This window comes from Felis catus, chromosome D2 (genome assembly GCF_018350175.1).
Source record: "Felis catus isolate Fca126 chromosome D2, F.catus_Fca126_mat1.0, whole genome shotgun sequence".
Lineage (NCBI taxonomy): Eukaryota > Metazoa > Chordata > Mammalia > Carnivora > Felidae > Felis > Felis catus.
In genome coordinates, this window is record NC_058378.1 from 76,534,088 (window position 1) to 76,550,882 (window position 16,795).

General features: G+C 45.3%; 1 long non-coding RNA gene across 1 annotated transcript; it reads left to right on the plus strand.

The window, feature by feature from the left end:
• The first annotated feature begins 12,876 nt into the window (after positions 1-12,876).
• LOC123380716 lies at positions 12,877-16,795 on the plus strand. Its single transcript, XR_006586785.1, has 2 exons — positions 12,877-13,449; positions 15,599-16,795. It is a non-coding gene; the product is annotated as an uncharacterized LOC123380716 (long non-coding RNA).

The following is a 16,795-nucleotide window of genomic DNA, read 5'->3' on the forward strand; positions in this document are numbered from 1 at the left end:
GTGCGTAACAGAATAAGGAGAAATTCCAGCATTAAGCTTGACTGTAACCTTGTCACCAGGTGATGCTATGAATATGCCCTTGTCTGGTCTATAGCTATGCTGAGTTTCTTTTCAGCTCTGAGACCAAGGGGTTGAGGAGGACATTTTACCTTACTTCCCAATGAGGAAGTGAAGAAGCCTGTGGAGAAGGAAAGCCAAACTACATTGATTGGTTGAAAGCAGGTCCAAGGTCGAATGATGGATATGCACAGGCAGGCGTCCTGAGCTTTGGATAAAGCCCAAATACAGAGTCAGGAGTAAGCTGAGAGTCAGAATCTGAGAACCACTGACCTGAGTGAATGAGGAAGCAAATTAGGGTAGGCTGGAAATTCTAGGAAGATGGTCCAGATCGAGCTGTGGGGTTGGTAGGGTTTTCGGCAAGGTATATCAGAATCGTATTTCTATTCCTTGTCCCAAGATATCATGAATAAGAATTAGCTGAATGTTCTTTCAAAACATCCCAAACCTTTCAAAACGTGCATTTTATATTTGTGTGTGTATATGTGTGTGTATGGTGTGCACACATGCATAGCTTCTGTTTCACTCTCTCTTTTTTTTAAAATATATACATAGAATCATTTTTAAAGGATTTTTTTATTTATCTTGAGGAGGGTGAGGGGCAGACAGAAGGGGAAAGAGAGAATCCCAAGCAGGGTCTACATTGTGAGTGCAGAGCTCGACGTGGGGTTTGATCTCACCAATCTTGAGACCATGACCTGAACTGCAATCAAGAGTTGGAGGCTTAACTGACAGAGCCACCCAGACGCCCCTAGGATCATTCTTGACACAGTGAAGTGTTACTGGAATTTTTTTTCACTTGGCATTATGTCTTGTAGATCTTTATAGGTCATTGCATCTTGATTAAAATCATTAAAAAAATTATTCCAGAATATTCCACATAACATGGTCTACCAAATGTATTTAACACATTCTCCTATCGATTAATATTTGGTTTTTTATCATCCAATTTTGGGCTATTTGCAGAGCTACGTGTTTTATATACATACCTCTCTACAGCTGGGCGAGTATATTGGTAGGCAAGATAGTTAAAAGTGAAATCGTTGGGTTGAAAAGAGGGTATATCTTAAGTTCTGCAAGGTGTTTACAGATAGCATGGAATCTGCAAATTGCCTTTGAAAACACTAATTTGCGCTTTTACCTCGGTATCTACTCTGCCTGTTTCTCCACATCTTCATAAAGAGATATCATGCTGAACCTGAGGTCTGACACCTGTGTTCAGCCGGCCTTCTGTGTTTCCAGGGTTGCCAACACATTATCTGATGCATAACCTTCTTCTCCCACTGACTCCCCTCCTCTCTCCACACTGTCACTTAAATAAGTGTCTCTCTCTCAGGCGGGTCTCGCTGATGCTCTAAACGAGTCTTGATCTATGACATGCTTGCACCATAGCCTAGGCTTCCTCGTATTTATGGAGGTGTTAAATAATTATTCGTTTAATGTTTGTATTCCACCCTAGATTCCTTCATTCATTCTTACATTTTTATTCACTCATTCATTCAAAATGCTGATTGATAAATCGAGTGCTGGTCTAGTGTAGGGGTTAAGAGCATTGGAATTAACAGACATAGGAATCAAACTTCTTGGGTTCGAAAACCAACCTTGTCTCTTACCACCTGTATGATCAAGTTATACGCTTTCTCTATGCCTCTACTAGTACTCACTTCATAGGCTATAGGGATGGTTAATTGGGAAGGTGCACATAAAACACTCCAAAGGGCAACCAGTATACAGTGAGTGACAAATACATTCTGTTATGTCTTATTATATGCCAGGCGGTGTGCAAGTGCTGGGCACCCAGCAGGGAAGGAGACAAAGAACTGTCGAAAAATTAGAATAATTTCACGTTATCCATAAAGGAAATAAATGCAGGGTGGACTGGGGAGGGGAGATCCCTCTTAGATAGTGTGGTCATGGGAAGCCTCTCTATAAAGGTGACTGGTCAGTTGAGGCCAGAAGGAAAGGGGAGGCATGAATGCTACAAAGAATCAGGGGAAGATCCTTTTAGGCAGAGGAAACAGTAAGTGCAAACGTCCTGGGGCAGGAAGATGGTGTAAGAACAGAACCTACATGATGGAATAATGGAGAGCAAAGGTGAGAGGTCAGGTCTGGGGCCTGTTGACCATGGTATTCCAGTGTCTAGTATATGGCATACTATTGTGTAGGTATTCAACACATTCATGGAATAAATAAATGAATAATGAACGAGTGAAGAAAGGAAGCGATGATATGAGTGTGTTAGAGGCTTTGTTCTATTCTCAGGTACCATCTGCCCACATTTGTTCATTCCACCTTTTGGAGATGAAGCAAGTGAGTATGATTTTTGACATCCTTACCTGTTGGAGAGTGAGACAGGTGAGTGGGTACCTTAGTCTGGATGGGATTTGAAGATCATACACGGCACCCGTACAGTCATTCCTGCCAAAAACCCGAGAGCTGTCTGAAAGAAGGAATTTCTGAGGATCAGGTATACAGGAAAGGTGACAATGGACATTTCAACCAGGGAAGCCTGGAAGAGTTTCCAAAAAAACCTTCCATTTCCAATAGTGAAGTCATTTACCCAGAGGTCAATGGCCAGGCTTTTGCTCACTGTGCTAGCCTGGACTGGGTTTTCCCCTCAGTGACAGGTGTCCTGAGGCCATGTTCACCCCCGTGTAACCACGTGCAGCCAAGTGCCCATAAACATACCCACTGCACAAACTTCACACTGGTCTGACCCTCTGGTTTGATGGGATTGCCTAAGGCAGCAGAATGGGCATATTTAATATCCATGTAAAAGAGAAATAGGGTCCAAATGAGCAGAAACATAAAAAACCTGGGTCTGGTGGGATGGGGTTAAAGAAACACCGCGAGCATTAGTTTACCACTGCAGCTTCTCAAAACTGTTCTTGGAGCACCTGGGGGGGTCAGCCAGTTAAGCATCTGACTTCTGCTCAGGTCATGATCTCGCGGTCTGTGAGTTCGAGCCCTGCATCAGGCCCTGTGCTGACAGCTCAGAGCCTGGAGTCTGCTTTGGATTCTGTGTCTCCCTTTCTCTCTGCCCCTCCCCAACTCATGCTCTATCTCTCTCAAAAATAAATAAATGTTAAAAAAAAAAAACAACCTGTTCTTAAGCATAGACTGCTTTATTTATCATCATGACCATTCTCAAATGAAAAAAAAAAAAAAAGCTTACTAGTGGCATATGAGCCTAGGCCAAAATCCCAAGCCTTTCCCTCTAGTCAGTGTTGATGTTCTAATCATAAATTACAGCGCGTTGGAAAATCCAACCTTCAGAGCTGTTTTATTTTTCTAGGCATTTTTATGGTGCAGTGAAACACATCTATATCTATATTATATCTATAAAAGAAGTTGATTTTATTTTAAAAAATTCCTTTATTCATATATTCAAAATATGTTTTTTGAACCAGCTGCATCCCAGGGCAAAGGTTTCTGAGGGTCATAAATCCTGAATTAGTGCAGGTGAAAGTAGTTTTTGCTATTTTCCTGTTCATATTTAGCAGGCTTCAGAGTCTTTTTATCTTGTGGCTGGCTTTACAAGAGACGTCCTCCAAGAAAAGTATGCTCCCCCAGGGGGATGAGTTGGTCTGGTTTTGTTGTTGTTGTTTGTTTTGTTTTTGTTTTTGTTTTTGTTTTTGTTTTGTTTTTTGTTTTCATGAAAAGGGTGATCTTATGCATGTAACTTTCCAAATTTGAAGGGCAAGGTTGCCATGGCAACTAGCATAAACCGACAACTCCTATACCTGGATGTTCTAGCTGCCTAGAACATTCCTCCCACTGGGGGCTGCCTCGGCATCCCCAGCTCTGCAGCCATTGCCTTCTTGGGGTTTTGCAAGAGCTCAGGTCTATATTCCAACCCCAACAAAGGTCACACCCAAAGCCCCTGTCATTGGCAACCTTGGGACAAAATCTGTGAATGACTTATGCCTAGCGTCTTCACTACAGTTTTTACCGGCATCGTGATAGAACTTGCCGACAAGGTCAGAGACTTGCATGATGGCAGGATTAGTGTTCTACATAGAGAGATAGAAAGAAAATCTTTTCTAGACCTGTAGGAGTCTGAAGAACCGGAGAAAAAGAAGAGCAGAGGTCATATTTTCTTAGGCTTTACCTTTTACAAGATGGATGGTTCCAGAAACACTACCAACTCTACTTGCTGAAAGGTGGTATGGCGTAGGGGCAAGAGCATCACTACTCTCTTGGTTAAGTAGCAATCACTCACTTAACAGGTAGTCTTGATTGAGTAACAATCACTTAACAAATGTTTATTAAGCACCTAGTACATGCTAGATGCTGGGGATTCAAGGTGCTGGAGTCTCCAGTTAGCACCTTGCTAACCATGTGCCAACAAGGATGCTTTATGACTTGCTCAGGGGAGAGTGTGCCCTGGAGTCTATCTTGCATGGTGTCCTGTACACAGTAGGTACTCAGCAAACGTTGTCAAGGGTGGGGAGCAGAAGGCTGAGATAGAAGGAGCAATGAATTTCAAACCGGGAGGCCTTGGGACCCCAGGCAAGTCACTTTTGCCTCTCTGAGCCTGCTTCGTTGCGAAAAAACGGGAATAGTAATATCTCCCTTGCAGAGAGGTGTTGAGAGAGTTTAATAAGATCGTGTCCCTGAAAGGGTCTAGTATGGTGGTTGGCATGGGTAAGTTCTCCGGAAGAACGTCTGTAAGGCTAGAGCAGGTGTGGGAGAGGAGGATGGAGAAGTAGCAGGGGCCATAGGCACCTGGGTGGCTCAGTAAGTTAAGCGTCTGACTCTTGATTTTGGCTCAGGCCATGATCTCATGGCTTGTGAGTTCAAGCCCTGCATCTGGCTCTGCGCTGACAGCACAGAGCCTGCTTGGGGTTCTCTCTCCCTCTCTCTCTGCCCCTCCCCTGCTCACTCTCTTTTTCACTCTCTCTAAATAAATAAATAGACTTAAAAAAAAAAAAAAAAAAAGAAGTAGCAGGGGCCAGATCACACAGGCTGCCCAAAGGGTCATATTAGCCATTTTGCTCTTTCTCCTGAAAGCAACAGGGAACCCCCAGAGGGCTCTAAGTGACAGGGACAGGCATGTCTCTGCCATTTTGGAAGCACCTTCTGGCTGGAGCCTGGACCTGGGAGGGACAGCTGGCAGGCTTCTGCCCTGCTGCTGAGGAGTCGTGAGGCCCGCCTGAGCGGGGAGGTGTGGCCAGGGCCGGAGAGCAGCGGGTGTGTGTTCAGGGGGGTGCCCCGGGGGGTGGAATTAGCGGGGCCTGGTGTCTGTTAGATGAGGCCCAGACGAAGGGGCTGTTTCACCGCCGAGCCTCAGGCGGCATCCTGACTTTTTGCTCGTGCGACAGGCTGGAGGGGGGCGCTCCCAGTCCCAACCGCGGCATCATGGAGGAGAAATGAGTTCGTTGACAAAACGTGCACGGAGCGCGAGGGGGCTGCAGGCTGGCCCGAGCGGGGGACCCGGGAGCTCTCACCAAGCCTAGAGAAGAGAATGTGCTTCTCCAGCGACTGTGGAGAAGCTGGTCGGTGCTGCTGTGGCTCAGTCACGTGCCTTACGGCCTCCTCGCCCGTGGATCCAGAGATACTCATTGAGCACCAAGCCCGGGGCCCACGCGGGTGACGGGGACAGAGACAGACCCGCCAGTTTCCATTCCAGTGCGGGGGACGTACAGCAACCACGTGACCAGGATGTGGCCAGGATGATTTGCCTCCATTTGAGCAGCAGAGGTCAAGAGGCTGGAGTGTTTGACAGTAGCTGGTGTGGGTGGGTGGGTGGCTTTATGGAAGGTCGTCAGGGAAGACGCTTAATGTCAGGTCAGAAGATTGCAAGACGCTGGGCGAGTCACATTGTCTCCTGGAGCCTCAGTTTCGGCATCTTCAGATGGGAATGTTGGCGCTTTCTTTCGGACCAAACGATATCATCCATCAATGCAACTTGAAGCTCCACAAATGTTACCAGGGGCTGTTACCAGGTAACAGTGGGGGCGTGGGAAGGTTTGGGCTCTGTCCTAATGTCCTTGATTAAGAAGAGAGAAGGGCATTTACTTACTGCCCAGCATTTTCCTTAGAATCAGAGGGTCCTAGCTTGGTGAAGGAGTTGGGCCTGGTGCTCAGGGCCCGGCCCCCAACTCCGCCTCCTCTGGGAATGGGGAGGGGTTTGGGGGTGGGAGTGGAGGGGTGGTCAAGACCTTGGCTGTACTGTGCCTTGTGGCCACAAGAGGGCTCACAGCCCACAAACTTTTCCTCCAATGAATCCTTCATGTTTTCCTTTTTGACACAGTGGCTCCGAGTGGGGCCCCATCCAGTAACATTTAAAATTGCTATTCAATTATGCACGGTTGCCAGACAATTATAAGCATTGCTGTAATAGCTGAACATTCATTTTAGCATCTTAATTTTATAAATGTTTAAATGTGTTTCTCATGCAGAGCTATTCAAATGCAGATGATTAAGTCAAATGATTGCATTTGTAATTTTCTGGAAGTTTTTCCTTTGAAATGAAATTTCCCCACTAAAAGTGTCCTTTCGTTGTACCCTCAATCAGCTGTTGGGTTCACGTTCACGGTGGAATTGTTGTATCTCGGCCACGTGCACGGTAGTGCCTTCCTTTCAGCTGCGGATTTGTTTGGAACCGGGGCATGTGGCTGGAGCCCTGCTTAATGCTTCACTGTCCGATCCTCCAGTGTCAGGCTGGAAATAGGCACGAAGGGGAATCTGCAATAGTAGGAACTTTCAAAGCTTAACAATGTGCTTCACCGTGTTAGAGTTCACAGTGAGATTTTCAGGTCAGCACAAGCATAGGCAGGGATAGTTGGATGCAGATCCAACCTTTGCTCAGATGGAAAAAACATCCTATGTTCATGGTGACTCCTTGTGTTGACAGGTCAGCAGACAGTTCATTAACTTCCCTCTCTCTCGAGCAGACTTTGCTGCCGTAGTTCCCCTGAGCGTCGGTCACACTGAGGGCTGGGCTCAAGGCAGTCACCAGGTGGAGAGGTTTCCAGCCCACTGACTCCAGAGCATCCAATCATCACTATCAGCCCCAAGACATCCATCACTTACAGTAAAGGGCCTTGTCATCTGGATGAGACCGGGACATCAAGGTCTCAGAATCCTCCCGAATAGAGGGGGCTTTTATGCAAGGCCGGTGGCGCTGACCCCAAGGAAAAAGGCTTCAAGAGGAGATGTCTTTTTTTTTTTTAATTGAAGTATCGTTAACTTACGATGTCACATTAGTTTCAGGTGTACAACACAGTGATTCGACAACTCTATATACCCCAAGTGTAGCTCCCAATTGTTACCATAGGATGCTGCAACACACTGACTATATTCTCTATACTCTACCTTTTATCTCCATGACTAAGTGTTCCATAATGGAGCCTGTACCTCCCATTTGGCCCATCCTCTCCCCCCCCCCCCCACCACCCCAGCAACTACCAGCTTGTCCTCTATATTTACGGGTCTGTTTCTGCTTTTTTGTTTGCTTGTTGGCTTGTATTTTACATTCCATATGTAAGTGAAACCAATCACTTATTTCACGTAGCATGATACTCTTTAGGTCCATCCATGTTTTTGCAAATGGATAGTTAGGTTGCTTTCATATTTTGGCTACTGTAAATAATGCTGCAATAAATATAGGGGTGAATATATCTTTTGGAATTCGTATTTTTGTTTTCTTTGGGTACACACCCAGTGGTAGAATTACTGGGTTGTATCGTATTTTCAATTTAAAATTTTTATTTTATCTTATCTTATTTTATTTTATTTTATTTAGAGAGAGAGAGAGAGAGAGGGAGACAGAGAGAGAGAGAGGGAGAAAGAGAATCCCAAGCAGGCTCCATGGTCAGTGTGGTGTCTGATTTGGGACTCGATCCCATGATTGTAGGATCATGACCTGAGCTGAATTCAAGAGTCGGGCACTTAACCAGCTGAGCCATCCAGGCATCCCAGCATTTCCATTGTTAATATTTGGAGGAACCTCCATTCTGTTTTCCACAGTAGTTGCACCAATTGACATTACCATGAACAGTGCATGAGGGTTCCCTTTCCTTCACATCCTTGCCAACGTGTGTCATTTCTTGTTGTTTTGATAAGAGCCATTCTGACAGATGTTAAGGTGACGGCTCACTGTGGTTTTCATTCCCATTTCCCTGGTGATTCAAGAGTCGATGTTTCTGAAGTTAAATTATCTCATGAAAGAGGCTTGTTGGTACCCCTCTATCTTGGACACCTTGCTGGTTGTTCCTATTCTTGGGCACCCAGGCTAGCTAGTCTTCAGGACCTCTGTCGACCTGGCACAGTGGGGTATACTTGCTCAGGCTGGCCTCAGCAGGTCTTGCGGATGTTGTGGATTTGAAGGGGAAGGGAGACCATTGTGTGAATCATGCTGGCAGAGAAGATTCTGTCCCTGGTGTGCACTCAGCCAATCGGATACCCCCATGTGAAGTTCTGACACACCGAAGAAGGGACACTTTGAGGTAACTCACAGTCAGAGGCGGCTGAGTCAGGGATAGGGAGCCGTTAGGGGTCCAAGGACAGTGATTAGCCAGACTGTCCTTTGGGTGTGACAGTATGTTTTCTGATGCTTGGGTCTTATTTGTTCTTGCTTATAATATTTTTTTATTTTTTTGAACCTGGTCCTTTGTCTTTCCTGTCATGTTATAAACCCATCTAAAGAATTGCTTATTAGGTTAGCTACCTTTGGTTTCTGTTCTTTGCAACCAAAACTCTTGATATAGCTGGGGATAGAATACCGCATTTAAAAAAAAGATCTTTTTTTAACATTTATTTATTTTTGAGAGAGAGAGAGAGAGAGCGCACACACGAGTGGAGGAGGGGCAGAGAGAGGGAGACACAGAATCTGAAGCAGGCTCCAGGCTCTGAGCTGTCAGCACGGAGCCCGATGCAGGGCTCAAACCCACGAACCGTGAGATCATGACCTGAGCCAAAGTTCGACACTTAACTGACTGAGCCACCCAGGAGCCCCTTAGAACATCTCATTTTATTCACTTCTCACTTTTTTTCTCATCTGAGACTGAGACTTCTTTTTCAGCACCTGCTGCAGTCTCCAGGTTCTAGCCTCTTTTTGTCTCATGGAAATCATTTCCTGACCCTAAAACCACAACACTTTCCCAGCCAACACCTGCCCCCTGGCTCTCCCTGGATAGCTGTTCATCTTCAGGCCTCTGTGCTCCCTCTTCCCAGAAACACAGTGCTTGGGAGGGTGGATTTTTAAGTCAGAATCCCAGGGGTCATGTCCAGCTTCTGCTATTTCCTTCTGTGTGGTGTTGGACCCAATTCTTAATTTCTTTGTATCTCAAAGCCCTCATCTGAATGATGGACAAAGTAATATGTAGCCCCTACAGTTGTAATAAGAATTAAATTCATGAAGACATATATAGTGTGTAGGACAGTACTTGGGGCGCAGGAGCACCCAACAACAATAGCTATTATTATTAACATTGCCTGTCAGTTTGTTGTGAGGATTAACGGAGGCGATGGATGTGGCATTCAGCAGTTCCCGGAGGAGTCCTCAGTCATGGTTTAATTGTGATCATCCTTTATTTGACGGATCTTTCTCATCCTTCTGATGTGGTTCAAGTTACCTCTGTGCAAAGAGTCCTGACTTGACTTGCCACTGGTTGACTTAGCCCAAAGGAGCAAGTGGGAAGAAAAATAAAGAAATGGTGGTTTGGATCAGAAATTCAGATGACATAGGAAAAGACCCTGCCCATGAACTTGGGCTCCCTTTGGCTGATGATGTTTGTACAGAATCCAAAGTAGGCTCCAAGCTCTGAGCTGTCAGCACAGAGCCTGATGCAGGGCTTGAACTCACGAGCCATGAGATCATGACCTGAGCTGAAGTCAGTCGCTTAACAGACTGAGTCACCCACGCACCCTGACATTTATCTTTAGATGGCCCTGTGATTCCATTTTAATGGAAAAAAGAAATCAATTAGCAGGTGCTTGTTGAACTGTTATTGAGCTGGGTTTTGGGGGTTTGTATTTGTTTCTCTGATTCCATCAAACTTATTTTCCTGTTTCTCCCACCTTCTCTCTCCTTTGGTTTTAGTACAATTTTGGTTGGAAAATTCCAGCCTGTGTAGAAGGATATAAGAGAAAGGCGTATGTCTTGCAGCAGGAGAGTAGCACATTTTAAAGGTCAGTCAAGGGGCGCCCGGGTGGCGCAGTCAGTTAAGCGTCCGACTTCAGCCAGGTCACGATCTCGCGGTCCATGAGTTCGAGCCCCGCGTCAGGCTCTGGGCTGATGGCTCAGAGCCTGGAGCCTGTTTCCGATTCTGTGTCTCCCTCTCTCTCTGCCCCTCCCCCGTTCATGCACTGTCTCTCTCTGTCCCAAAAATAAAATAAAAAAAAACAAAAAAACCCCCCCCCAAAAAAACGTTAAAGGTCAGTCAAGGTGCTATGGAAGGGCAAAGGTGAGGAGCTTGGGGAGTGGTGGGGTTGGAGGGAGCGCTGGGATCTGCCTGGGAATCCTTCCTTGGCCCTGTCCTGTCTGAACCATTCTCCTTGCTCCCCCATGGCCTCCCCCACTGACTCTCTTCAAAGATTTCCTTGCTTGGAGAAGGATCTGGCTGGAAGTATCTACTGAGGGGGTCATCTCTACATTCTAGGGATCTTTAGAGCCAGGGATGGGGGTGCTCTAGGATAACAGTAGGTCTGTGAGAGGGACGAGTTTGGGCAGTGGGCAGGCAGGAACACATTGTGAGCATGATGGGCTTGGTGTACAACCTTTGCCTAAGTACCCCCTGGCCTGCAGACTTGGAATACCTCTTTCTGTCTTAGAATTCCTACCTAGGACACAATCCTTTCCCTTTTAAATACTGCTGACCAAATTCTATTGTATCCATAAAAACAGTGGCAATAATAATACCAGCAGAGACATATCCCGAGCATTCATCATGGTCTAAGGACTATCAATGTTCTAAATGTGCTTTCACTGTTTAGTCCAGGCAACACCCTATAAATTAGTCTTTGTATTCCCATTTTGCAGATGAGAAAACAGATTTCAAGAGATTCAGTGACTTGCCCAAGGCCCCATAGGCAGTAAATGGCAAAGCCAGGATTTGATCCGAGATAGAATCTTGGAAGTCAGTCTAACTGATGGCATGGAATGGACATACAGTTTTTACTGTGGTGTATGCTGTATCCAGCTATTCTAGAAAGTAATTTTCTAGAATTTGGAGTGCTTGTTAAAGCACGGAATACCGGGCCCTAGTCCACAGTTTTAGATTCAGTAGATCTGGAGTGGGCCAGAAAATTTGCGTTTCTTACAAGTCCTCAGCTGTGCCTGCTGGTCCAGAGACCACATGTTGAGAACCACATCCTACAGCAATATCAACCCATGACTGTGTGTTGACTGGAAAATTCAACCGTAAAGACTTTGTCAATTTAGATCCGACTCATAGAGATTTTCCAATCATGTGACTAGGGCCAAGATGTCATTTTGTACAAAAAAAGTAAGGTCTTTTCAGTGAATTCATAGCACACATGGTTATCAAGAAGAGGTTTAAAACGGTGAGAAAACAAATTGTCCTCTGGTATGCCTAGCCTAGGTGTGCTAAGCACAAAGCAAAAATGTGCCAACAGGTTGGTTTCCTAAAAGGAACCCTGATTATTCCTTTTGTGACATTAAGTGATATTGATTCACAAAGTAAGAAAGTTACTCCTTTTACAATCTCTTTCAGTTCTAGTGAGGTCAGTGAGAAAGCTTCAGGTTTGTGCTATTTCCCTTGAACACTTTCAAAAAATCTTCCTAAATCTCCTGTTGCAACAAAGAGAGAGTTAAGCCTGAGGACAGGCAGTAGTAACCAGAAGTTAATACACAGTTTTTACTGATGTCCTTTATTTTGCCATTAACTCATACATACCCTATTTAAATAGCTTAGGAGAAATTATGAGCACAGACTGCGTTGGCCTGAATGGGCACTGCCATTTACCAACTGTGTAACTGTGGGCAAAGTTCTGAACCTCTCTGTGCTTCAGCTGTCTCAGTTTTAAATGAGGATAAAAATAGTCTTGGCTTCAGTGTTGCTATAAGGACGAAATGGGTTAATATTCATAAAGCACTTAGAAGATTGTCTTGAACACAGAAGTGCTACATAAGTACTTGTAAATAACTAAATCGGTAAATAATTCATTGAGGCATGAAAAGCATTATCTTAAAGCAATTTAAAGGCAGAGACCACATACTGGAAACCCAAGGCTGTCCGGCCCCTCTCAGCCCATGTCAGACACTAGAAATCCATGAAGGCAGGTCCCTGACTCAGCTTTTCCCTGGCCACAGCCGTCAGGATATCCACAAACAATGGTTGATATTTAGCACCCAAGATGAAGATCCATTTGTCTAGCCTAGTCTGGCCAGTCCGGTGGACCTGGGATGGGGATTCTGGTCGAATGAGGGGTGAATTGGCAGACACTTTGGTCAGGGCAGCCCCCACGGGGGTGAGGTCAGAGGAGCTGAAGGAGGGCAGATGCCAGCACGAGGTTGGCCATTCCTGTTTTGTCCTCATTAACGAAGGGTCCTGAGGGAGCAGTGATCTGCTGTGCCCCTCAAAGCCAACCAACGGGAGTGTCTAAGAGCACTGAAGTGGGGAGTAGGGGCATGTTCACTTGTCACTTAGAGAGCCTTTTGACACGTGACCCTACTGACCAAAAATGAACTTCGTCTTGTCCACCATCTTGCCTCAGTCAGGCCTTCCCTGACTGAGTTATTGAGTTATCCAGTTATTGAGGGGGCTTGTTTAATTAAAAAAAAAAAAAAAAAAAAGCAGATCCAGGGCCAGCTTTCCTAGAAATTCTGATCGTGTAGGGCATTTGCATCTTTAATAAGCACATTAGTGATTCTGATATAGGTACTTCATGGAACACACTTTCGAAAATCTAGCTTCTGTCTCTTTTTTAAAAGGAAGCTATTCCTTTGTTTTTATTGTTTTAGAATCTTCTGTGTAATTCTTTGCTGGCACAAAAGACCCCTTTGAAAGGAAGAAAGTGAAAAAACGCTGCAAACAGATAAGAGTGATGACATCAAAACAAAGAATGAATGTATCGTGTGTAGAGAGCTCCAAAACATTGTACCTTTGTCTGATTGGCCTGTTCAATTAAATTGAATTCAATTAAATTGCTCTTTGGTTATTAGCAGAAAGTTACACGTGCCTAAAATCTTTCACTAACAAAAATCAGAGCTTTTATTATTCAGTATTAAAAAGCCCAACCCAATGAGTTTCTATGCCAAATTTTTCAATTAGGAAGCCTACAGTGTTGGAATATCATGACCCAGTTTTCGTTTTGATTTCCCCCTCTAACTTCTTACATCTAGTGCAGTCTGCTCTGTGGTGTTTCCAACTTAGAAAAAGTCAGTGGCCAAGAAGGACACCTGTCGGCCACAGAAAAGAGGAGGTGAGTGTGCAAATTAGAATGCAAATGAGTGCAAATAAGAATCTGAAAGATAAACAAGATGAGTTTTGGGAGATGCTGTGAATCATTGTGCTTGGTTCTTTGGCTGATGTAAAGGCATTAAGACAGGAAGTTGTTCCCGCAGGGGATTTTTTTTTTTTTTTTTACTGTGGTAAAATTTAAATTACACAAAATTTACTACTTAGATTCTTTTTAAGTGTACTGTTTTGTGGCATTGAGTATATTCACGCTGTTGTACAACCATCACATTATCCGCTCCAGAACCTTTTCATCTCCCCAAACTGAAACTCCACACCCATTAAACACTGACTTCCTTTCCCTCACCCCTAAGTCCCTGGAAACCACCATTCCTTATTATTTAAAAAAAATTTTTTATGTTTATTTATTTTTGATAGAGGGACAGAGCACAAGCAGGGGAGGGGCAGAGACAGAGGGAGACACAGAATCCGAAGCAGGCTCCAGGCTCTGAGCTGCCAGCACAGAGCCCCACACAGGGCTTGAACTCACAAACTATGAGATCATGATCTGAAGTCAGCTGCTTAACGACTGAGCCACCCAGGCACCCCTCTGGCAACCACCATTCATTCACTCATCTGAGTGGAATCAGATAACACTTATCCTTTTGTGTTGGCTTATTTCAGGTAGCTTTGTGCCCTCAAGGTCCATCCATGCTGTGGTGTATTTCCTTCTTTTGAAGGCTGCGTAATACCCCATGGTGCGTGTTCTATCCATTCATCCCTGTGTGGACACTTGGTTCCTTTCACCTTTTGGTTATTGTGAATAGTGCTGCTCCGGAAGATGTAAAGTCTTCCGGCAGTGGATTTTATTTTTTTGTTTTTAGTTTTTTATACTTAATGTAGTTTTAATGAGTTAAGCACAGGGCTGTCCCATATCTTTCTACACATATGTTTATAAATATGTATATCTTAATGAAAGAAGATTTTACTTGCAAGATGGATCATATATAGTGTCATTTCAATGAGGTAAGCACACGACAGTTTCCATATGCTTCTACACTTAAGTTTACGGACACTTATATCTCAATGAAAGAAGATGTTACCTGACACAATGATTATATACAGTGTAGTTTCAACGAGTTAAGCACAGGGCTATTCCCAGATAGCAGGGGATTTGAATAATAAAAAGCAATGACCCTCTTCCACCTCCCTCTACTAAGTCTGGTCTGATATCCAGAGCTGGCAAGGGACTGTCTGTTGTTTGAGAGACACTTGGCAGGAGATGGGCTGAGCACATGGCTAAACTTCCAGCATCCCGAGCCAAGCTCTTCATAATTTTTCTTGAGGCCACATCTTCTCATGAAGTCCATCATGTTAGAAACTCACACCTTCTCCCCCACAAGGAGACAGTTAACAAATCATGTCAATGGTGATTTTTTTTCAATTGAATGATATCTAAAAATTCTAGCACGTGAGAAAAAGAATCCATCACATGACTTGAAACCACAGAAAATAGTAATAATGGGGGTGGAGACCATAATAGGGTGGGCATCACTCTTTTGCATTAAATGTCACTCCTTGTCTGTGTGTTGCATTTGCTTTGCTTACGGTATATACTCACAGCGAAACCATGGCAGAGTGGAAGACAACTTCTGGGAAATTTTATATGAAGTGCAAGAGGGAGGCATATGCTGCTTGCTAACTGTCTGACAGATTTATAATGTTGTAGAGATGAGAGTCGCTAGGTAGCTTGACCTGCATCCCAGAGGTGGGACTTGTTTCTGAGCAACAGGTAGGGATTTTCCCCTCCCAAATGCTAATTAATCTGAAGGAGCAAGAAATCAGATGGGAACCATAGCATTCTGTGCCTCCTGTTTTCAAGGCTGTGATGGAAGGGAATGGTCGTCAACCTATCCCCTTTGAAGGGCAGGTTTTCAAAGCTGTAGAACTCTCTGGAGCAGTGGTGGGTGGTCAGCCCAGAGGACCTGCTTTCAAAAATTATTTTCCTTCTGGTTTTGGCCCCTTAGGGTGCCTGGGCCTCATTCTTCCCTTTAAACACGCAGACAAAAGCCCCCCCTAGACAGCACTTCCCAGGAGGCTGGGCTGTTTTGGAATTCAGGTTTTGAAAAGGGCTTTGAAGATAAAAGGAGGTACCTTCTCTTGCCTTGTTGCAGCCTCTCCCTAAAAGCAGCCTGTCTCTGCAGTGGAGATGCTGAAGGCCTATCCATGCAGCCCTCTGCCTGGCGTGGGGCTTGGCTAATCCAAGAGGCCAAAAGAGCCTTCCTCCCAAAAGGATCGCCTCAGCCCCCCAGACATTGCTTTGTATGGGTTCAGCTCATCCAGCTGACTTAGAGCTTCCGGAACGAGAGCAACCTAAGACCTCATTTCCCCAGCTCTGCCAGGGCATGGATAATCCAGATCATTGAAATAGACTCTTCCAGAGAGCAAACCTGGACATCGCTCACGAAGCTTGTTGGAAGTCTTTCAGAAACCACGTTACATGCTTATGTTCCTTTGAAAAGAGGAAGCGCTGAGCACAATGTAAGCTTTGTGCCATTATCTTTGTTGGACCTTCCTCAGTAGGCGGAGCGGTGCCACAGAGAGGTTGCACCTGCCGTCCCTGAGCATGGACACGTGGCTGCTGCGTATCTCTGGCATTTTCTTCGTCTAATCTGCCATGGGATTAAAAAAACAGAGTCACCGGTTAGTTAGCCTTGTACATGAGAATGAAGAAGACTGACATTTGGTGAAGCAACAAGGGCAGAGACTTGAAGTCCGGTAGCTCTGGATTCAGGTGCGGGGTCTATCTATGGTCCATTGGACGGCCTCATGGGGCTAGTCATTCAACCTCTTGGAGCCCGTTTTTTCATCTGTAAAATGAGGTGTGAGGATCACACGAGGTGTCGTGGGCAAAGTGTGTGGCACCCAGAACTGTTATTAAAACCAGTGGAGGAGGTGGGGAGCAGGTACCATCCCGGCCCCGCCCACACCCCTGCATACCCATCACGTCTTATATAACCATCTCCCACCTTCCAGCTGCAGACACCTGCAACTTTGTGCTGAGGGCTTTCTCTGGTCATCGCCCCCTGCTTGGCTGGAGCTCAGAGAAGGCCAGAAGTTCCCAGAAGCATCCCCTTGGTGTCCCAGGAGTGATGCTCAACAACTGACAGACAGTAGAACCCCGGCTCCCAGCTGTGGTTGGGGTGGGGGTGACTGAGATGGGCTCTCCTTGTTCCCCAGTGGGACTGTCCACAATGTCACCTGCTTGATGACACCCTTGTATGGGCTGTCCTTCCCATTCTGTCCCATGTCCTCACTTCTCCTGCAGGGCCTCCTGGGATCACTTCCTAAATAAACTACAAGTCCTCAGA